The 22,859-nt window shown below is 33.3% G+C and overlaps 1 protein-coding gene across 3 annotated transcripts in view; it reads left to right on the top strand.

Annotated features, from left to right (window-relative positions):
- The window catches only part of KIAA1328 (KIAA1328 ortholog), a 562,551-nt gene that overhangs the window by 326,316 nt on the left and 213,376 nt on the right, over positions 1-22,859 (top strand). The gene's annotated exons all lie outside the window — the stretch shown is intronic.

Genomic DNA, 22,859 nt, shown 5'->3' with positions numbered 1-22,859 from the left:
TGTAGTATGTGATTTAGCTTCACTTTTATTTTAAATTTTGGATGCAGTGACTATTGGAAGATATATTTTCTGTGTTATGGTTTAAATTTGAACATGATTGATTTAAACTTTTTATTCTTACAGAATAAACTTTATACTTCTAGACATTCATGGCTACCCATTCTTGAGACTTATAATATCTGGACCTTCAGCTGATTAAAAATAATTACATACATTTATACCTTAAAATTGCATGTTGCTTTACATTTTATAACAATTCCGTGTATATGTATTTGCATATACATTATATCATTTGATCCCTTCAACAAATTGCTGAAGGGTATGTCAGGACACAACCCACAATTGACAATCTTATATGGGAAAATGTCTTCTCTTTGTCACAAGTGACAATTGATATCAAGAAATTAAGTTCAGTTTCTTTCTTATATGTTTGTTAACTGAGGCTTTCTTAGTTTTCAAGTTCCAAGTTTCACTTGTTATTTTTTGATTCCAAGAATGTAAAGCTAGGATGGCTTTAGAATCTTTCCCATGTGATTCTTTTAGTTCAACCAAAAGGTTTTGGGGAAGATCAGAGTAAACTCTAATACTTAATACTTATTTTCATTTAAAGAATAATGCCTGCACTTGTAATTTAGGATGACTTACATAAAAACAAAAACATAAACATAAAAGTACATGAAAACACACTATAAAAGTGAATTCATTTACGAGGACTGTAATGATTTAATTTATGAGCCTTTGTTTATTTTAAGATCTGAGATTTTATTGTCTTCTCATGTGGAGTATAAGCTGAATCCTAGGAATTTTTAAATTTGGGAAATAACTAAAATAGTTTGAATAACTTTTTGGTTCCAGGAATCATCATTGTTTGGGGGAAGTTTTTTTCAGTGTTGATAATTCCAACCCATCTCTCATTTTAAAATCTGAAAAACAAACAAAATCCATTGTATGTCTGCATCTCAACTGTATATAAAAAATAATCATAATAACTGACTTATAAAAATAGAAAGGGATAATAATTCCCATCATGGTTAAAAGAGTCTCCAAAGTGAAGGATTACCAGTACTTATCCTACTGAGTTCATAATGTGGTTAATTATCTCATGCCAATAGCTGGAGGAATCAACATTTCAACTATTTTCTTGGTGTTTGTTGAATCATCCTGAAGCTAATTCTTAGTTCTATGAGCTATTTTAAAGCAGAAATATGGCTAAGACTTGCAGAAAGATCCTGATTTTCTAACAGTTTAATGTGAGCCATTAAAATGAAGTTCAGTTGTCATTCATTTGCCCAAGATGTGCCTGTCTGTTTACAACTGTTCAAGCTCCAAAATTCAGCTGGTGAAGCAATCAGATGTATTTCTTCCTCATCTCTTTTTTATATTAGGGAGATTACCTTCTAAGTGATTTGTTTGAATACCAGCATCATTTCTGTGGCTTATGGATTTCTTTTCATGCAGAAGAAGTTTGAATCTTATCTTACTATTGCTTTGCTGAATTGGGATTATAATGTTATTGCATCAGCTCATTGAACAGATCCCCAAGTCTGCAGCAAATACAGTCATGGTAAAAGGCACCTAGTGATGTAGTGGTGTTGATGTTAGAATTGATAAGGGGATGTGTGTATGCACACACACACACACACACACACACACACACACACACACCTCTGATGTAATAAATTCTGTGAGGGTGGAGATTGGCTCATTTTTATCTTAATCTTTGAAGACCTAGAAGAGTGCTTTGAACATAGATGGCAAGGATATGGACATCCTTCATGCATCACATGGTAGTTGCCGGTATATCTACAATCCACAGGTATTCATCTGTACTTTCCCCTGATGTTGGCTCTTTGTTATATAGCTAAAGTTAGCTATCACACCTCTTAGTGCTCCCATAGCCAACACTCTGAATACCCTTCTTTCAGATTGTCTTTGCCCTTTATATGAAATAATGGATTTTGAATAAAAGGCATGCTATCATTTCTCTTTGCCTCTATCATTTTTTTTTCTCTTAAGGCACATATAAATATTTTGTTTTTGAAATATTTAAGGAAACAACTCATACATTATGGTTACTCTCTTGGGGTGGTGAAGCTCTGACTCCTGTAATTCCATAAGACCTCTACACTTTGGGATAGTGGTTTAACTTAAATCATGGTCACCATGATCTTCTTACTTTTGTAAATAAAGGCTTTTTTACTGATATATTTACAAAAAAGGATATTGTTTAGCTTTTTTTTCTGAGTTACCTTGACCCAAGGTCTTAGCTTTTGCATTGAAGTATTGGAATGAAGTGAATGAAGACCTTTGTGTTAAGGGAAAATATTTTAACTTGAAAACCACTTGAGAGAGGGTGGCCACTCTCCGAACCTCACTTATAACTCCACTTTTTTTTTTTTTAATTTAATAGCCTTTTATTTACAGGTTATATGTATGGGTAACTTTACAGCATTAACAATTGCCAAACCTCTATAACTCCACTGTTACCATGCCTTGGAGTACTTAACTCTTCAGATCTAGAGCATGCATTCTGGGCTACCTGGTTGGTAGTTGCCTCAATCACAAGGCACATAATAAACTTGTGCTGGTAGGATGCTCAAGCACAAACCTGGAAGAGAATGATTCCAACATATTTACATGCAAAACTTCAAAGGAAAAAAAAAGCCATGAGTACAAATTCAGCTAGAATTCCTGTAAAAGATAAAGATTTTTTTTTGAGTCAATTTTTTTTTTTATTTAAGAAATGAAATGATGGGATAAGTAGGTAATGCAGTGGATAGAGGACCAGCCCTGAAGTCAAAAGAACTTGAGTTCAAATCTGGCCTCAAAACTTACCATTTCCTAGCTGTGTGACCCTGGGCAAATCATTTAACCCCAATTGCCTTAGCAAAAAAGAAAAAATGAAGTGAGAATGACAGAGGAGGAAATTGGAAATTAAAGGAGAACTTTTGAAAAAAAGATTTGGGGAGAGAATTAGAAGCTTGGCATAAAAAGCTTCTAATCTGGGCACCAAACCTCCTAAAAATTAAGATGGACCAAAGAGAAGAGAATGACTATGAAATAGAAAGAAAGGAAATGTCAGGTAGTTCTCAAAGGGAAGGGGAAAGAAGGCAATAAACACACACACACACACACACATTCCCTACCGTGTAAGTAGGTACTGTGCTTGCTCTTTTACAGATTTACCTCATTTGATCTTCAGAACCACCCTGAGAGGTAGGTTCTCTGCTGAGACAAATAGAGGTTAAGTGAATTGTCTGAGGCCACATTTGTACTTATACCTCCCTGACTCCAAGCCCTACACTCTGCCCACTGTGCCACCAGCTGGCAAAAAGCAACTGACCTGGAAACAGATCAAGAAGAAAAATATTTAGAATCATTAGACTCTCTGAATGCCATGACCAAAGAAAAAGCCCATGCATCATTTTTCAAGAAATATAAAAAGAAAATGCCTAGGGAATTCAGATTACCCAAAGAACTAGAGGTAAAATAGAATTAGAAAGAATCCACCAATCACCTCCTGAAAGAAACCCTTAACTCAAAACTTGTAATTTGTAGCCAGAGCTTCCCAGTCCAAGAATAAAAATACCGCAAACAGTCAGAAAGAAAGAAGTCAACTACTGAGGAGTCACAGTCAGAATCACACATGATTTATCAAGCACCACTATAAAGGAGTAGAGAGCTTAGAATATAATATTTCAGGTATTAAAGGAGCTGATCTTATAGTCAAAAATGGTCCAACAAAACTTAATATAATGCTACAAGGGAAAAATGGACCTTTAATGAAACAGAGAACTTCTAAACATTCCTCATGAAGGTAGAGCTGTGAAGAAACTTTGAAGTTCAAAATAGGAATTAAGAAAAATGTAAAAACGTAAATACAAATAGTGATAAAGGACTAAATAAACTGCATATATTCTAACACAGGACAATGGTACATATATCCCCTGTGAAGTCTATCATCAAGGGTCATCTAAGAGACAAGACTTAGTAGTTGTGCTGTTTTGATAATCCTAAGAAAAGAATGGAAATCAATAGAGGAAGAAGAATATAGCAGGAGAAAAGGGAGAGAAAGTATTGAGAAAATCATTTCACACATTGGGGTATCCAAGTAGAAGACGACAAACGAAAAGTAATGGGTGGAGAGAGAGACTAAAACCTGAACTCTCACTCTGAGATAGTCAAAGGAGAGTGTGTGTGTGTGTGTATATATGTGTATGTGTATACACATACACATATATACACACACACACATACTATGTATATACACTATATATATATACATACATATATATATTATATACACACACACTATGTATATACACTATATATATATATATATATATATATATATATACACACACATATATATTATATACACACACACAGAAATAGAATTAAATAGGGAAAAGGGAGAATTACAAGAAGGATAATTTAAGAAAGAGATTATACATAAGCAAAACAAATTACTACTAAGATTGCTCAAAAACAATTAAAACTCTTTTTGCAGTTACAAAGAATTGGATATATTATGATATATAAATATGATGAAATACTACTGTACTGTAAGAAATGAAGAAATTATTTCAGAGAAACCTAGGAAGATATGTGAAGAGTGAAGTGAGCAGAGCCAGTAGAATAATTTGTACAATGACATAAATATTATAAAGACAATATAATATTTTCACTTTTTTGTTGTTTCCTTGCTTTTTGTTTTCTTTCTCACTTTGCCTTTTTGATCTGATTTTTCTTGTGCAGCATAATTGGGGAAATATGTATGGAAGAATTGCACATGTTTAACATAGATTACAAAAAAAATTTTGGAACACAAGGTTTTGCAAGGATATATGTTGAAAATTATCTGTGCATATGTTTTGAAAATGAAAAGCTTTAATTTAAAAAAAAAATCTAAAAAAATGTTGTGAAAATAAACAACTTCAAAAGATTTAGTAGTTCTAATCAGCATAATACCATGCTTCCAGAGGACAAATGGACATATTATCTATGTCCATATAGACATGTGAAAGATTCAGAGTGCAGAATGAGACATGTATGAATTTATATGTATTAACATATTTTTTTTTTTCCTTTTGGACATGACCAATGTGGAAATTAGTTTTGTAACATGAGTTTCATTTTCCCCCTTTGTTCTCAATTTGAGGATGGGAAAGAGGGTAGATTTCTTTTTTTTGTTCTGATTGAAAAAACAATTAATTAAAAAACATGTTATGAGATACTTGTCCCCACATTTTGGTTCATAAATTTTAGGTTTCTATCATAGTTGTTTTATTCTCCTTACCATCCTGTTCTTCAAAGTCCCTTTATACTTTTTTCTTTCCTTAATTCATCCATGTATCAAGGTTTTTGTTTTTTTTTTTTAAGTTTACATCATAAATCTCTTAGTCTTTTTCCTATTTAGAGCTTCCCCTTTGCTCTTATTTCTCCTTCCTTCCCCACACAGAATATATATTCACATCTTCTTAGGCCCCACTTATTCTCTTCACATTTTGACCATCAAGACCAGTAATGATTCTTTAGGGAAGAGAAAGACATTAAATTGGGGGGTGGGGTACCTGTGCTCTTGCCAATCTTAGATTCAGCATTTAGCTCTTTGAAATGTTTCCTTAATAGAAAATGTCATGCCATGTGAGGATTAGTTAAAAGAATTAGGGACATTTAACACAAAAAAGAGACTACTAAGAGGACACATGAAGGCAGTCTTCAAGTATTTAAAAGACTTTCTTAGGGAAAGGGAAAATACTTATTCTGCTTGGTCCCAGAGGACATATCTAAGAGCAAAGAGGCAGAAGTTGAAAAGAACAAAATGTAGACTTACAATTAGCTTCCTCACAAAGCTATTCAAGAGTGGAATGGACTTTATTGGGAAGTAGTGAGTTCCTTCTCACTGAAAGTCTTTCAAACACTAAGTTTGGTACTTATTGACCATGCTTTAGAAGATGTTCTGGTTCAGCTAAGGGTTGGATACCATACAATGTTCCTGTAAATAGCCTCTGCAGTTATTCATTCAACAATTTTAAGTGATTTATTAAGTGCTTATTATGTGCTCAGGGCATTGTGCCTTATAAATCCTGAGGTTACAAAAGACAAAACAAAAACAGACAACTGCCTATGTGTCAGGCACCATGCTAAGCTCTGGAGATACCAAAAAAAGGTGGGGGGGCAAAAAAAAAAAATTCTCAACATGTAAACAACTATGTGCAAATAAGAGATATGCAGGATAAACAAATCTAATCTTAAAAGGAAGGCACTAACACAAGCTTTTAAAAGTGAATTAAATGTTAATTTTAAATGTTGGATTTTATTTTTTTGAGTGTGATTAAAATATCAAGTTTGGATTTTAATTTTTTGAGAATGACTAGAGTATCATTTTTATAAAAACTATGTTTAGTTTGGCCATAGGTTATCTAATTCTGTCCTGCATGATAGTGTCTTTTAGAATTTAAAGATTTTGCCTGAGTAATTAGGAAGTACTTTTGTAATCTTATATTTAAGATTCAAAGTTATAAATATAAGTAAGAAAAGAAACTGAAACTCCCAATTATCTGAAAAATAGGTATTGGATGATTTTTAATGTTCTGTGAAGCAGAGCCATTATCTCATTAGAAAGGTGCTACATCCTGGAAAGCAAGCAGGTTTTGGAGTTAGAACCCCTGGGTTCAGATTCAGATTACCCAAAGTCACTGCTGTGACATGTGAGCTGGCTTTTTGAACATGGTCAGGTCACTTAATTATACAGTGTTTCAGGCAAGTGTGTGTGTGTGTGTGTGTGTGTGTGTGTGTGTGTGTATGATTAATTGTACATTTAATTTTAGTGATGTAGTGATCTATATTGTCTTGAAATGTCACCTTAGTTTATGGATGGTTGAATAGTACTACTTACCTGAATACATATATGTAATATTCTTCTCTAAAGTGTAATCTTCTCTGGGAGCAGGTTTCTTGGGGGACTTCTGGGAGCAGCCTTTGTTTCATTTCAGTGTAATCACCCCAAATGCAGTTAGGAGTTAAAGTCCAAATCCTTTATTGTCTCCTTCAAAGTCTTGTCTCCTTCACTTGGGACTCGGCTAGTTTTTCTGGAGGCCTTTCTTTCTCTCTCCTTGGTTCTGGGAGCTCCTGCCTCTAGTCTTTTGCCTCTGCCAGCTTCTGCCTCTAGCTTCCTCCAAATGTCTCCGAATCCAAAGGGTTGTGCTTCAGCCTCCAGCCAGCACAAAGGTAGAAGATGGAATGAGTCTGTCTCAGCCTCTGAGAATTTCTAGTGCACTTGCCTTTTTTGACCCTGAGAGTTCCTCCTTATAAGTTACACACTGAGTATACACAAATCATTATATCACTAGGAAACCATTATTTGTTGTAGGATTAAATCAATGCTAAACTAGATTTAACCACTATCTCCTCAATTCCACTTACTTAGCACCTTGTTTCAAGTTCTGGCCTATAATACATATGTAAAATCATGCTCCTAAATCAATGAAATCACAAGATTAGTCCCTAATCCCCAGCCCTATATAAGTTATTATTATTGTTGTTTTTATTTCATTTCCTTCTTTGCTTGTACTGAACTCTGCTACTAGCTTAATACTGCTACTTTCCTCATGTTACTCTCTATTTAGTAATTTACAAAAGCTTTCTCTTGCCTCTATGATTGAATCCAATTTATTCCACATGGTATTTAAGGCCATGCTTCCATTGACTGCCCCATTTAACTTGATTTAACATGATTCTCCAACATGAACCTTACAATTTCTGTCACATCGATTCATCCCACATAAGCTGATTCCATTCCCAACTCCTTTATGCCTATCCTTTCAGCCACCTCTGTACAGATCCAAATCCTACTGAATTCTAGATCCAAGTTAAATCCTATCCATGTTTCCTGACTATTGCAATCTACCTGCAATGATGATATATTTCATTTTTTAAAATTCCTATAGCAGGAGAGATAAACGTTTTTTTAATAGTGGTCATCCCCCCCACCCTGAAATTCATATGTGTATGGATCCGTTAGTGTTTATTGAATAATTAATTTTATCAATCTTTAATTACCATTACTATGAGATCTAAGCATATTAGCATTATACCTGGTAGTAGTCAGTTATATAACAGTTGCAATTTGCAAATGGTTAGACCCTCCTGGGAACTAGCTCTTGTGTGTTAAATCAATTTGTTTAAATAGTCAAAAATTTTATACAGGTCATACTTTGAAGTCAGGCAAATTTGTTTTGCCCATAGGCCACAGGTTGTATGTTTAGGCTACAGAATAATATATTCCATATTACATAATTTAGCACTGGTTAAATATGTACCATCTTGTCTTATTTTCTAATTTTAATTGTGTAAATTGCTTTCTCCATAGTCCAGTGAATTTTGGCAATTTGGTCTCTAGTTCTTTTTTCTCTTCAAACAATCAGCCTGTCTTTCTAATAGTAATTCTTGGTTCACATGTTTCTGAAGCAACCAAGCAAAATTATCTTGCAAAATCTTAAGCTTTATCTTGCTTGTGTATGAAATGAGTGCAATAGTCTGGTAATTTTGTGGATATTGAGTATCAAAAGTTTAGTCAGTTGATATGATTATTAGTTTTTAGGTAACTTGACTAACACTTGGAGTTGTAGACATTTGGGAAGACTTTATCTGAGCTGAACCTTGAATGGTGACAAGACTTCTAAAAAACATTTGAGGATGGCATACATTCTAAGTAAGGAGAACAAAGGCCCTTATGTTTATTATACAAAGGCCCAAAATTTAGAGAAGACATGATGAGTTCACAAATCAACTAGTAGTCTACTATAAAGATTTCTTGAGTAAATGCTCTATTCTAGGTAGTATATGGACTAAAAAAATGTATCTCCTAAAGAAGCCTAATTCTTTTAGGGGAGCAAAAACATGAAAAAGTAAATGAAGTAGGCAAACCTGTGTTACCTTATTAACATCACATATTTATAAATAAACCTTAGTGTAATCTGTTCATGCTGTAGCATAGGTCATCCTATAATCCATTCTTTTTATATCATTGTTTCTATGGAACTGACAAATGTTTTGGCTAATACATTTATTAAATTCATTTACTGACATTAATTGGGCCATATCTGTTCAAAGTTAAAATGATTCAAACTAGTTACAAGATCTGAGAACTGATAGGAACTTTAGGAAAAAATATCTAAGTTCTAAAACTTTTTGATCTCAAGATCCCCTAAAGAGTTTTTGTTGATGTGGGTTATATTTATTGATATTTACTTTGTTAGAAACTAGAACATCTTAATATTATAATGAGAATGATTTTGACCTTAAAATTCCCTGGAAGTCTCAGGAATCTCCATTGGACCACACTTTGAGAACCACTAATCTGTGGTGTGTCCATACCTAATCAAAAATACTGTCTACAATATTAAAGACACAAATGATCAGATTTCATGTCCCATCTCTTTGATTTAGGAAATCAAAGGCCCTTTCTGGGACTCAGTTTTATCATCTATAAAATGAAAAAGTTGGACTCTGAGATTATTTCCACTGCAGTTCATTTCACTTAAAAAAATTCTATGAAATCCTATATTAATTATTAATCAATAATTTTTCCTTATATTGGACTTAAATTTCTCATTGTAGCTTTTATTTCTTGCTCCTTATTTAACCTTCTGACCCTGAGCAATGAAACTCTTTTTTTTTTTTTTTTTTTTTTAATTTAATAGCCTTTTATTTACAGGATATATACATGGGTAACTTTACAGCATTAACAATTGCCAAACCTCTTGTTCAATTTTTCACCTCTTTACCCCCACCCCTCCCTAAATGGCAGGATGACCAGTAGATGTTAAATATATTAAAATATAAACTTAGATACATAATAATATACATGACCAAAACATTATTTTGCTGTACAAAAAGAATCAGACTCTGAATTATTATACAAATTAGCTTATGAAGGAAATCAAAATGCAGGTGTGCATAAATATAAGGATTAGAATTCAATGTAATGGTTTTTAGTCATCTCCCAGAGTTCTTTTCTGGGTATAGCTAGTTCAGTTCATTACTGCTCCATTAGAAATGATTTGAGTTGATCTTGTTGCTGAGGATGGCCTGATCCATCAGAACTGGTCATCATATAGTATTGTTGTTGAAGTATATAATGATCTCCTGGTCCTGCTCATTTCACTCAGCATCAGTTAGTTAAGTCTCTCAGGCCTTTCTGAAATCATCCTGTTGGTCATTTCTTACAGAACAGTAATATTCCATAATTTTCATATACCACAATTTATTCAGCCATTCTCAACTGATGGACATCCATTCAGTTTCAGTTTCTAGCCACTACAAAAGGGCTGCCACAAACATTCGTGCACATACAGGTCCCTTTCCTTCTTTATAATCTCTTTGGGATATAATCCCAGTAGTAACACTGCTGGATCAAAGGGTATTGACAGTTTGATAACTTTTGAGCATAGTTCCAAACTACTCTCCAAAATGGTTGGATTGTTCACAACTCCACCAACAATGAATCAATGTCCCAGTTTTCCCATCCCCTCCAACAATCATCATTATTTTTCCTGTCATCTTAGCCAATCTGACAGGTGTGTAGTAGTATCTTAGAGTTGTCTTAATTTGCATTTCTCTGATTAATAATGACTTGGAGCATCTTTTCATATGACTAGAAATAGTTTCAATTTCTTCATCTGAGAATTGTCTGTTCATATCCTTTGACCATTTTCAATTGGAGAATGGCTTGATTTTTTATAAATTAGAGTTAATTCTCTATATATTTTGGAAATGAGGGCTTTATTCAGAACCTTTGACTGTAAAAATATTTTCCCAGTTTATTGCTTCCCTTCTAATCTTGTCTGCATTAGTTTTGTTTGTACAAAAACTTTTCAGTTTGGTATAATCAAAATTTTCATTTTAGTGATCCAGTAATGATCTCTAGTTCTCTTTGGTCATAAAGACCTTCCCTTCCACAGGTCTGAGATGTAAACTATCCTATGTTCCTCTAATTTATTAATGATTTCATTCTTTATGCCTAGGTCATGAACCCATTTTGACCTTATCTTGGGTATGAAGCGTTAAGTATGGATCAATGCCTAGTTTCTGCCATATTGGTTTCCAATTTTTCCCATGCAATTTTTATCAAACAGTAAGTTCTTATCCAAAAGCTGGGATCTTTGGGTTGTCAAAGAACTAGGTTGCTATATTTGTTGACTGTTTTATCCTTAGAACCTACTCTATTCCACTGATCAACTAATCTATTCCTTAGCCAATACAAATAGTTTTGGTAACTCTGCTTCTATAATATAATTTTAGATCTAGGTACAGCTAAAGCCCCATCATTTGATTTTTTTTCATTAATTCCTTGAAATTCTTGACCTTTTGTTTTCCATATGAACTTTGTTGTTATTTTTCTAGGTCATTAAAATAGTTTTTGGGAGTCTGATTGGTATAGCGCTAAATAAATAGATTAGTTTAGGTAATATTGTCATCTTTATTATATTTGCTGCCTATCCAAGAGCATTTAATATTTTCAATTGGTTAGATCAGACTTAATTTGTGTGAAAAGTGGTCTGTAATTTTGCTCATAAAGTTTCTGATTTTCCTTGGCAGATGGATTCCTAAATATTTTATATTATCAGTAGTTACTTTAAATGGAATTTCTCTTTAAACTCTGACTGTTGGATTTTGTTAGTGATATATAAGAATGCTGATGACTTATGTGGGTTTATTTTATAACTCAACAACTTTGCTAAAGTTGTGGATTATTTCTAATAACTTTTTAGCAGAATCTCGGGGTTCTCTAAAGTATACCATCATGTCATCGACAAAGAGTGATAATTTGGCTTCCTCATTGCTATTCTTATTCCTTTAATCTCTTTCTCAGCTCTTATTGCTATAGCTAGTGTTTCTAATACAATATTAAATAGTAACGGTGATAGTGGGCAGCCTTGTTTCACTCAGATCTTTTGGAATGGTTGAGTTTGTCTCCATTACATATGATGCTTACTGATGGTTTTAAATAGATGCTGCTGATTATTTTAAGGAAAAGTCCATTTAGTTCCTATACTCTCAAGTGTTTTTAATAGGAATGGATGTTGGATTTTATCAAATGCTTTTCTGATCTTGAGGATGATCATATGGTTTTTGTTAATTTGGCTATTAACATGGCCAATTATATGATAGTTTTTCAATATTAGACCAGCCTGCATTCCTGGTATAAATCCTACTTGATCATAGTGTATTATCTTGGAGATGATTTTCTGTGTCTTTTTGCTAATATCTTATTTAAGATTTTAGCATCAATGTTCATAGGAGAGTTGGTCTATAATTTTCTTTCTCTGTTTTCAGCCTACCTGGTTTAGGTATCAATTACCATGTCTGTGTCATAGAAGGAATTTGGTAGGACTCCTTCATTCCCTATTTTATCAAATAATTTATACATTGGGGCCAATTGTTCTTTAAATGTTTGGTAAAATTCACATGTAAATCCATCTGGTCCTGGGGATTTTTCTTAGGGAGTTGTTTAATTGCCTGTTCTATTTCTTTTTCTGAAATGGGACTATTCAAAGCAATTGCTTCCTCTCTGTTAAGTCTGGGAAGTCTATATTTTTGGAGGTAGTCATCCATTTCATAGGTTATCAAATTTATTGGCATAAAGTTGAGCAAAATAACTCTATTATTTCTCTAATTTCCTCTTCCTTGGTGGAAAGTTCTCCTTTTCATTTTAAGACTACTAATTTCATTTTCCTCCTCCTTTTCTAATCAGATTTACAAAGGCTTATCTATTTTATTGGCTTTTTCATTAGAACCAACTCTTAGTTTTATTAATTAGTTCAATAGATTTTTACTTTCAATATTTTTTAATTTCTCCTTTTAATTTTAGAATTTCCAATTTAGTATTTGATTGGGGTTTTTAATTTGGTCTTTTTTTAGTTTTTTTAGTTGCAAGCCCAATTCATTAATCTTTTCTTTCTCTGTTTTATTCAAGTAACCTCTAAGGATATAAAATTCCCTCTTATTACCGCTTTGGTTGCATCCCACAAATTTTGGTATGATGTCTCATGATTGTCATTATCTTGAGTGAGAATTATTAATTGTATCTATAATTTGCTGCTTCACCCAATCATTCTTTAAGATGAGATTGTTTAGTTTCCAATTACTTTTGGTCTATTTCCCCTAATTTTTTTGTTAGATAGTAGTTTTTATTGCATCATGATCTGAAAAGAAAGCATTTACTATTTCTGCTTTCTTGCATTTTAATTTTGGTCTTTTGTGTCCTAATATGGTCAATTTTTGAATAGGTTCCATGAACTGACTGGAAGAAAGTATATTCCTTCTATCTCCATTCAATTTTCTCAAAGATCCAACATACCTAATTTTTCTAATATTCTGTTTTACTTCTTTAATTTCTTTTTATTTGTTTTGTGGTTTGAGTTGTCTAATTCTGAGGTGCAAGGTTGAGATCTCCTACTATTACAGTTTTTTGTCTATTTCTTCTTAACTCTTAACTTCTCCTTTAGGAAGCTGAGTGCCATACCATTGGTGCATATATGTTTAATATTGATATATTAGCTTGTTGTTTATGCTCCTTGTGCAGGATGTAGTTTCCTTCATATCTCTTTTAATTAGATCAATTTTTACTTTTGGCTTGTCTGAGATAAGGATGCTACCCTCTTTTTGACTTCACCTGAAGCATAATAGATTTTGCTCCAGCCTTTTACCTTTACTCTATATGTTCCCCTGCTTTAAATGTGTTTTCTTGTAAACAACATATTGTAGGGTTCTGACTTTTGATCCAGTCTGCTATCTGCCTCCTCTTTATGGAGTTCATCCATTCACATTTACGGTTAGAATTACTAAATCTGTATTTCCTGCCATCCTAATAACCCCAGATTGTGCTTTACTTATTCTTTGCCTCCCCAACCCTCTTTCCCCTTTTAAACTTTATGTACCCCTCTTGTATCACGATACTTATCCTCTTTGATAATCCCTCCCTCCCCTTTGAGTCTTTCCCCTTCCTTCCTTATACTCTTTTTCTTTTCCTTTTCCTCTCCCACGTTTTTAATGAGTGAGAGAATTTTCTCTAAAACAAATGTCAGATTATTTTCCTTTGAGCCAACTCTGATGAGTGAAGATTCTACACAATGTTTCCTCCCCTCTCTAAATTCCCTCGAGATATGATAAGTTTCCTTAGCCTCTTTGTGGGATGTGGTTTCCCTCTTTTTCCCTCCTTCCACCTTATTCTGCCTCATCCCTTTTCCATATCTACTTCCCTTTTTATGTTATATCAGTACTATCAAATTTTACATGTATTTTTTGTATATCCACAACAAATACAATTCTCAAAGTTATTTTTACCTTTTTCTGCATCTCTTGAGTTCTATTCTTGGAGATCAAATTTTTTTGTTTAGTTCTGGTTTTTCTTAGAAACAAATGGAATTCATTTGTTTCATTAAATATCCATCTTCTTCCCTGGAAGAAAATGCTCCAGCTTAGCTGGGTAGTTTATTCTTGGCTGCATCCCAAGTTCTTGTGCCTTTGAGATATCATATTCAGGCCCTTCTTTCCTTTAATGTAGAGGCAGCCAGATCTTGGGTGATCTTTGTGGCACCTCGGTATTTAAATGGTTTTTGGCTTGTAAAATTTTTTCCTTAATCTGATAGTTCTGAAATTTTGCACAATATTCCTTGGGGTTTTATTTTAGGGTTTCTTTCAGAAGGTGTTAGATGAATTCTTTTTCAATGCCTATTTTACCTTCTGATTCTATACATTTGGGCAGTTCTCTTTGATGATTTCTTGTAAAATAGTATCTAGGCTCTTTTTTCATCTAGTTTTGGAAAGTCAATAATCCTCAGATTATCTCTCCTAGATCTATTTTTCCATGTCTGTCATTTTGCTTAAGTAGATAATTCATGGTTTTTCCAGTTTGTCATTTTTGGTTTTGTTGACTGATTCTTGCTGTCTCAATGCATCATTAGTTTCAATTTGTTCAGTTCTAATTTTTAAAAATTATTTTCTTCATTAGCTTTTTTACTTCTTTCTGTATATGTCAATTGAGTTTTGAATGTATTGTTTTGGTCTGTGGAATTTTTTCCATTTCACTAATTTTTTTTTAGTGAATTATTTTCTTTTTCAATTCACCGATCCTACTTTCTTGCGTGTTCTTTGTCTTTTCAATTCCACGGATCCTACTTTCTAGTAATTCTTTATTTTTCAATTCACAATTCTTACTTTCCTGTGATTTTTTATTTTTCCAATTCACTAATTTGCACTTCCTGGGAATTTTTAACTTTTCAGTTAAGTATTTCAGGAAGTTGTTGCTCTCTTTAAGGCTTTCTTTCCTTTCCCATTTATCTTCTAACTCTCTTTTGGACTTTTAATGGTCTCTTCTGAAGGCTTATGTAAAAAGAAGGACAGTCTGATGCATTTTGCTGTTTGAGATTCTTCAGGTTTGCTGACCTGCTCTTTTTCTGCATAGAAGCTGTTGATCGTTCTTTTCATCTTTTTTTTCATGTTTTAAAGCCTTTAGGGTAGGGTCTCTAGGCAAGGGGGTTACCAGCTTCCTCTGCAGAGCAGGGAAAGATTTAAAGCGATTTCCGGCTCCAGGTATGGGGTGCTCCGAGTGAGGTTTTCCTTCCCCCAACAGGAGTGGATTCAGCACTGGCCAAGCTATCAAACGGCTAGTAGGGCTGAGTGGATTATCGATTGCCCTAGGCTAGAGACTAAGTGGTGAAAGTGTCACTGCCCCAGGCCGGAGCCTCTTGCGGGACTGTGAGTATTAGCAGCTGAGCGCAGACCTCCCGGGAACTCTGCCCCAGTGTCTCTGCCCAATGCAAATCGGCCCTGGAAAAGCTCTATGGCCCCAAGCCGAGCTCCCCACTGGGCAGATTGGAGGCTAACCCGGGCTGCGTCCTCCTGCCGTGCAGGATCACACTGCCCAAGGAAAAGCCCTTACTGCGGGTTGGGGCTGCACGCTTGTGCTGGATCTGTGCTTTCACCCTCGGTTTGAGACTCTCCTCGGAACCTAATTTCTCTCCCAGTCTGTGCCGATCTCCCCCCTGGCCCCGGAACCAACCTTTTTTGGCGAGACTGCAGATTTTCTTCGGCCGGTGAGTTGTTCTACTTCTTATTTTTACGAATTGTAGCAGTCAAGACTATTTTTGAGGCTCGATATAATATTGATAAAGAGGGTAAGAGAAGAGCTTAGAAAGTCGCGTGTGTCTTCTCCGCCATCTTGGCTCCGCCCCCCGCAATGAAACTCTTAATACATAGTGTACACGGATGCCCTTCAATATTTAAAGACTACTAACTATCCTTATAATTCTCCTAGGAGTTTAGACTCCTAAATTTGACTCATTACTCTCATCCCCACCATAGCCAATCTTCTGCCTAACCTACCAGTCTTACCTTTCTAACATTTTTTGAATATGACCCCATCTCTCTTCTTATACTGCCACCACCCTGATGTAAACCCTCATCTTTGCACATTTGGATTATTATAAAAGCCTATTGGTTGATCTTCCTGCCACCTCAGTTCATTCTCTATTCTATCAAGTCTGACCATGTTATCCCCCATGTAATACATGTCCATTCTAGGATCAAATATAAAATTTTCATTAGTATTCAAAATTCTTCAAAACCTAATGCCACCCTCTTCCCCCATTCAGTCATTCTAAACCTTCCCCCTGCCACACACTTACTCATTGATCCAATAACTCTGGCCTCTTTGCTATTCCTTGAAGACAGAGCAAGTAACTATTTATTTACTGTTTATTTCTTTGCAAATAATAGCAAATAAATAGCAATAATTCCAGATGATTTCACTGATTGTCTCTCCTACATAGAATGCCATCCCTCATTGTTGCTTTTGTGACTTCCTTCGAGTCTATGGGAAATCTATCCCAATTCCTCTTAATTCCAGTTGTTTTTTAGTTCTATCCAAGTCTTCCTAACCCTGTGAACCACATCACACCCATACTTGCCATGGAGTTTTCTTGGCAAAGATACTAAAAAAGTTTGCTATTTTCTCTCAGTGAATTAAGGCAAGTCAGGGTTAAGTAATTTGCCCAGGGTCACATAGCTAGTAAGTATTTAAGGGTCAGTTTGAACTCAGATCTTCCTTACTCTAACCCTACTGCTCTATCCATTGAACCACCTAGTTGTCTTCTTTCTGTTGCTTATTTCTATTTTATCATCTATATAATTTGTACAGAGTTGTTTGCATGTTTTCTCCTTCTTTAGATTGTGAGCTCCTTGAAGGCTAGAACTATCTTTTACTATTTTTTTTTATCCACACGCTTGATAACACAGTAAGTGTTGAATAAATGTTAATTGATTAACTGTGTCCCTAAGCTTAAATTCAAATCAGAAATTATATTGAGGTCTAATCAAAACTTAAAGAGGGTTTCAAAGAGCCAAAAGTCATTGAAGATCTTCACTTAATACAAATACCAGAAGTTAGATCTAATTATGAAGTAGATGACAAAAACTGCACCATTATCTTAAGTGATTCTGAAAAGGAGATGGGCATACTTAGACTCAAATTTTTTAAAAGCTGCTTTTGAGTTAGCATGAAGAGTCTATAGAAAGAGAACAGTTTTAAAAAACACAACAATTTCTGTTATAAGTACCATGAATGAATGTACTCTTACACAATTTTTGAAAAAGGGGGTAATAGCATTCAGGATCTGCACACAGTATATTCTGTTACCATTACTAAAGTAAAAAACATAGAAGGAAAAGTAGAATATGAAGTTAAATTCTGAAAGGACAGGTGACAAAAATCACTTTGGCAGAAATTACTTGACTTACTGAAAATATGTGGAAAGGCACTGAAAGTTTATTATTAATCTTAACATATATTATTCAATTATATAACAATTAAAATCAACCATTACACTAGTTAAAAGTAAAACAGAAAGAGAAGAAAGAGGAGAAAAACCAGAAAACAAAAATTTAAAGGGAATTTTAGATGTTCTTATCAAATAGGTAAAAGACAAAAGCAAATGTCTAAAGCAATTTTAAGATTCAGAGCAACTAACAGAATACAAGAAACAATTTTACCTTAATTAAAAAAAAAAGTTTACTAGAGAGGGAATGAGGAAAGGAAATAAGCATTTATTTAAGACCCAATATATGCTAAGTATTTTATAAATATCATCTCATTTGATCCTTGCAACAACTCTGGGAGATAGATGTTGTTGTTGTCCCTATTTTATAAGTTGAGGAAGCTAAAGCAGATAAACAGAGATTCAATGACTTGCCCAGGTACATTTAGCTTGTATGTGTCTGAGGTTGCATTTGAATTCAGTTTTTCTTGATCTCAAGCCCAGAACTCTTATTTATTTTATCACCTGTTTTTACCAGAGTCAAAGGAAAATGCTCAATGAAGAATGATATGGAAAATTTGTGAATACATGTAATTGCAAGTTCTACATAACATGTACACAAGTTAGATCAAAGAAACAAAATTTGCACATTGTTATTATAATGAATGACAAAAACATCAAGGAAAAGTGATACCTTTCTGAAAAAAGTTGAAATCAGTGAGGCCTGATAAAAACCATAATGAATGGTTCAAATGCCTTAGCAGTGTTGCATAAATTATTAGCAAGGGACTTTCCCACTTCCCTCTCAAACACAAACTAGATTCCATTTTTCTTAAGAGAAGTAGTCATATACCAGTTCTCAAAAATGATAACTATCCACAAATAAGCCATTATGGATTAATATATTTTATACAAAGCACTCACTGCTTGTGTCACTGAAAACATCTTCAAATACAGGAAAACATGCTGACTGAGGAGCAAAAAGTGTGCCAAAAAATCCCAGATTTATAAAGAGCAACTATTCTTCAATTTGGTAATTATTGAACAGTTTTCCTGAAAAGCACTACATCATTTATGCTGCCTTTTTTGGTTTTATCACACAATTTCTGACATAGTTCTGCACTTACAACCTATTTGAATGCAGCAAATATTTTACATTGAAGTATAGTTGGAATGTAATTGATTTCCACGTGGAAAATGTTTTTGATTTAAAACAGGCCAATGATTCTGTAACATCAAGTAGCAATTTTGAGGAAACAGGTAAATAATAGTTTTGTCTAGCCTGAAATCCGTGCTTATTTCTAAAAAATACTCCCATGCTAAAGGAGTCAAACAAAAAAAAAATCATATAAATCACTTTATATGTTTTAATCCTTTTATGTACATGTATGAAATCAAGATAAATAACTAGCAAAAACACTTTTAATAACTCCATCTTATGGAATCAATAAATGAGAATTCTTTCTTCGGTATGATAAAACATAATTTTGATTTATTACATATAAATTTCCTAAAAGTATCTAAGATACTAAAGTTTTTTGAGTTTGAATCTAGAGGTCACATTTTAATAATTGTCCAAGGTGCTATTTGTAAGTGTTTTGGTCTCCTCCAGGCAAGACATATTAAGTATAAAGCTGTCAAGAAGAAAAGTGTGACTGAATATGTTAAGATACTTACTGGCATCCTAAAATCAAAGCTGATTGGAAAGAACACATTTAAAACAATAGCCTCTATGGTATTCCAGTCCTATGGAATTGTAAACGAGATCACAATAGATTTGTTATGTATCCTGAAAAAAACCTGCATGATGGTAATGAAGTACAAAGTCTATATAGAAAGATTAAAAAGGAAAGAGGAGATTAGTATTGTTAGAGATTTTCATATCACATCAAAAACCTTCATAAATACTGTTAGAACAAATAAATATTGCTTGACTAGTAGTAATAATAGTTAATAACAGATACAAGGCATTGTCATGGTTGATTATAACTGAAAGAAAGGGCATATTAAACAGTTAAGGTGTTGGTAGATAAAAACTATGAAAAATAACTAGAGTTTTATTGGACTTACTACGATAAAACAATGACCATGGAAATTACAATAAAAGCTACATTAATGCAAGGTCAGTTAAGACACAAAATGTCTAAATTGAAGGAGATAATTAGTCAACTATATTTGATTAGCCAAAATAGCATACTGTATTTAAATTCTGGAGGACCTGAATTCAAGTCTACCCTCTGATGTTTATTATCTTGACAACTATGAGAAAAGTGATTTAATCTTTCTTGATTGTTTCCTCAAGATGATAATTATAGTACTTTAGATGATACTTATAGTACTTTATCTCACAGTATATTTCTAAGATTTGATATTAGAAAATGTTAATAAAATGCTGTGAAACTTTAAATTATCATATAAATATCAGTTTTTTGTTTTTTTTTTTTACAAAAGAAAATTGTCATGATAGTAATCGATCTCATTTTGTTCAGTAGAATTTAGATAGAAACAATTCTAGGACAAATCACAATGCTGCTTTTATTCTTTAGAATTAAAGTAATATAGACTTTTGCACAGGTGGATAAAATTACTGCTTTAATTAGTTGGACAAAAGCACTAGTATCTAAGTTCTTTTCCAGTAAACTTATTAAACATGCTGTTGGTACATCTTCTATAAGAGATAGGATGTGGCAACAAGGTATCAGAGCAGTTGAATATCAGACCAGAAGATAGAAAGACCTGAATTCAAATCCTACCTCACATACTTACTAGCTGTTTGATTGGACAAGTCATTTAACTTCTCAGATTTCTCAACTGTAAAATGGGGGTAATAATGGCAAGATTGATGTGGAAGATCAAATGAGATAAAATTTGTAAAGCAATTTACAAAACGTAAAGCAATATATATGAAAATGGGGATATGTTCTTCATCCTGTTTCCACATGATTTTGATTTTTTGTGATGTTTTTATATTCTGAAAGTATAACTTGATGAAAGTATAACTATGTAAAGAATTGATATTTAGTATAGTACTACCTTCTTAAATAATCTATATTGATAACTAAGATTCTTAAGAATAATTTTAGCTAATTTTTTTAATTTCATACGCTAATACCTATTAAACATAATTATTTTAGATTCACTTCTCTACCCAGTCAGGATCTTTTTAGACCTGAATACTATCATTCCATGTTTGTTATCCCTTCAGGTTTCCTGAAATCTACCAATTTGATAAGCTACATCTAATCTGAATTTTTATCTAAATCCTTAATAAAAAATTATGAACATCATATGGTCAAGAGTAGATCTCTAGAGCACTCTGGAAAGACTTCTCTCCAAGTTGGCATTGCCCCAATTATAATTACTTTTTGGGTTCTGGCATTAATATAGGTAAAGGTACTATCATCTAGTTTATATCTCTCTACCTTAACCACAAGTAGAGAATGAATGATTTTGTCAGTAAAATATCAAACTGTTCATGATTAGAGTGCTTTGCATATATGTTCTTAATAAGTATTTTCTTTTATTGTTAATTGCAGAATTAATTAAATAATTCGGTAAGAGCTTGGAGCCTCCTAGAATAATTGCCTCTGATCAGAGATGGAAGAGGTAGCATTTAAACTAGAGCTTAAAAGTGAGATTTCATTAAATAGAATTTTTGATAGGTTGGCACTTCCTCCTTGTTTCATTTTTAGCAAGAATGTTGAAATTGATAGAATTTATTTCCTTCAGTAATATGTCCATTTGGTCATTGTGAAAATGTGACAAGGAGTTCATATTTAGAGTACTATCAGCGAAAACCTGATGTGTGGTTATAAATAATGAAATATTATGGCCTCTCAAGAATTAAAATAGCTATCATACAGAATGCAACAGAGATTTGTGAGGTGAGTGTGAGTAGGCTTCGATATAGAGCATATAACGAACTTCAGAGATTTGGAGCAAAATATATAGTAAAGAAAATGTATAATCAGAAAAGATGAGCATTTTCAGGGCATTTTCCAACAATGGAATGATTAAGTCAAGTCAAAATTATTTTTGTAACTTTTAATGCCAGATTATGCTCTTTAACATTTTTTACAATTTGGGTGTTCCACCAGCAGTGAATGGATGAAATGTATCTTATTTCTCAAAAATCTTGTCAGCTTTGAGTTTTGCTGCTTTTAAAATATTTTTGTTAATTTTATGAGCATGAGGTAGTATTGCTTTAGTTTGCAACTCTTTGTTTATTAGTGACCAAGCATTTTTGGAGATGGGGGTTTGAGCATGTTTCAAGTGATTTCCTCTTCAGAATTGTCTGTTCCTAGCCTTTAGGCTTTTGTATCGCGAATTTAGAGTTACCACTGTATGTTTTTAATAGTTTAGATTAGTATTTTCTTAGTTACTTTATATAAAACTTTAAAGTCTAATAAAGATTAAGTTATCTTAAAGAAGGATCGCCAGTATAATCAGAACTGAAAAGGTATTACATCAGACCATCTCCTTAGTTTCCTAAAACTTAGTGTGCCCTTTATTTCATAGAACTGAATTTCATAATGTTTATTTTCAGTTATACCATGTCCAAGGAGGTTATACCGCTGGATACCTCCTTGAATCTCCAGTACAATTTCTTTGACAATTTTAAAGTTGTAAATAGCATTATATGTCTTGATATCCTTGACTGTATCATCATTTAAAATTGTACATTTTCATATTGAAATTTGATACTAGATAGAAAAATATGCATTAATTGTTGGTATTTAGTAATGCTATTCATTTTTTTCTTTATTATATCATCTTATCAAGTAAGATTCCTATTTGTTTTATGAGTGTTTAGAATATCGTTAATACTTTCTACATTGAACATGCTCAAAATATTGATCAGTAATAATAAAACCTGTTCTTTCCCTCCAGCTTTGGAGCTTAAGGGAATATGGTAGACTATTGCTGAGCAGATGTGGTTTTGTTTTAGTGATATTGACTGGTAGGAAAACATTGCTCTAAACCAACTTTATGGAGGCAGAACTAGAAGAACCAGCTCACAGCTCTAACTGCCATGTT

This window comes from Sarcophilus harrisii, chromosome 1 (genome assembly GCF_902635505.1).
Source record: "Sarcophilus harrisii chromosome 1, mSarHar1.11, whole genome shotgun sequence".
NCBI classification, from domain to species: Eukaryota; Metazoa; Chordata; class Mammalia; order Dasyuromorphia; family Dasyuridae; genus Sarcophilus; species Sarcophilus harrisii.
The sequence above is the reverse complement of the archived record's forward strand: the minus strand, read 5'-3'. Positions and strand labels throughout refer to the sequence as shown.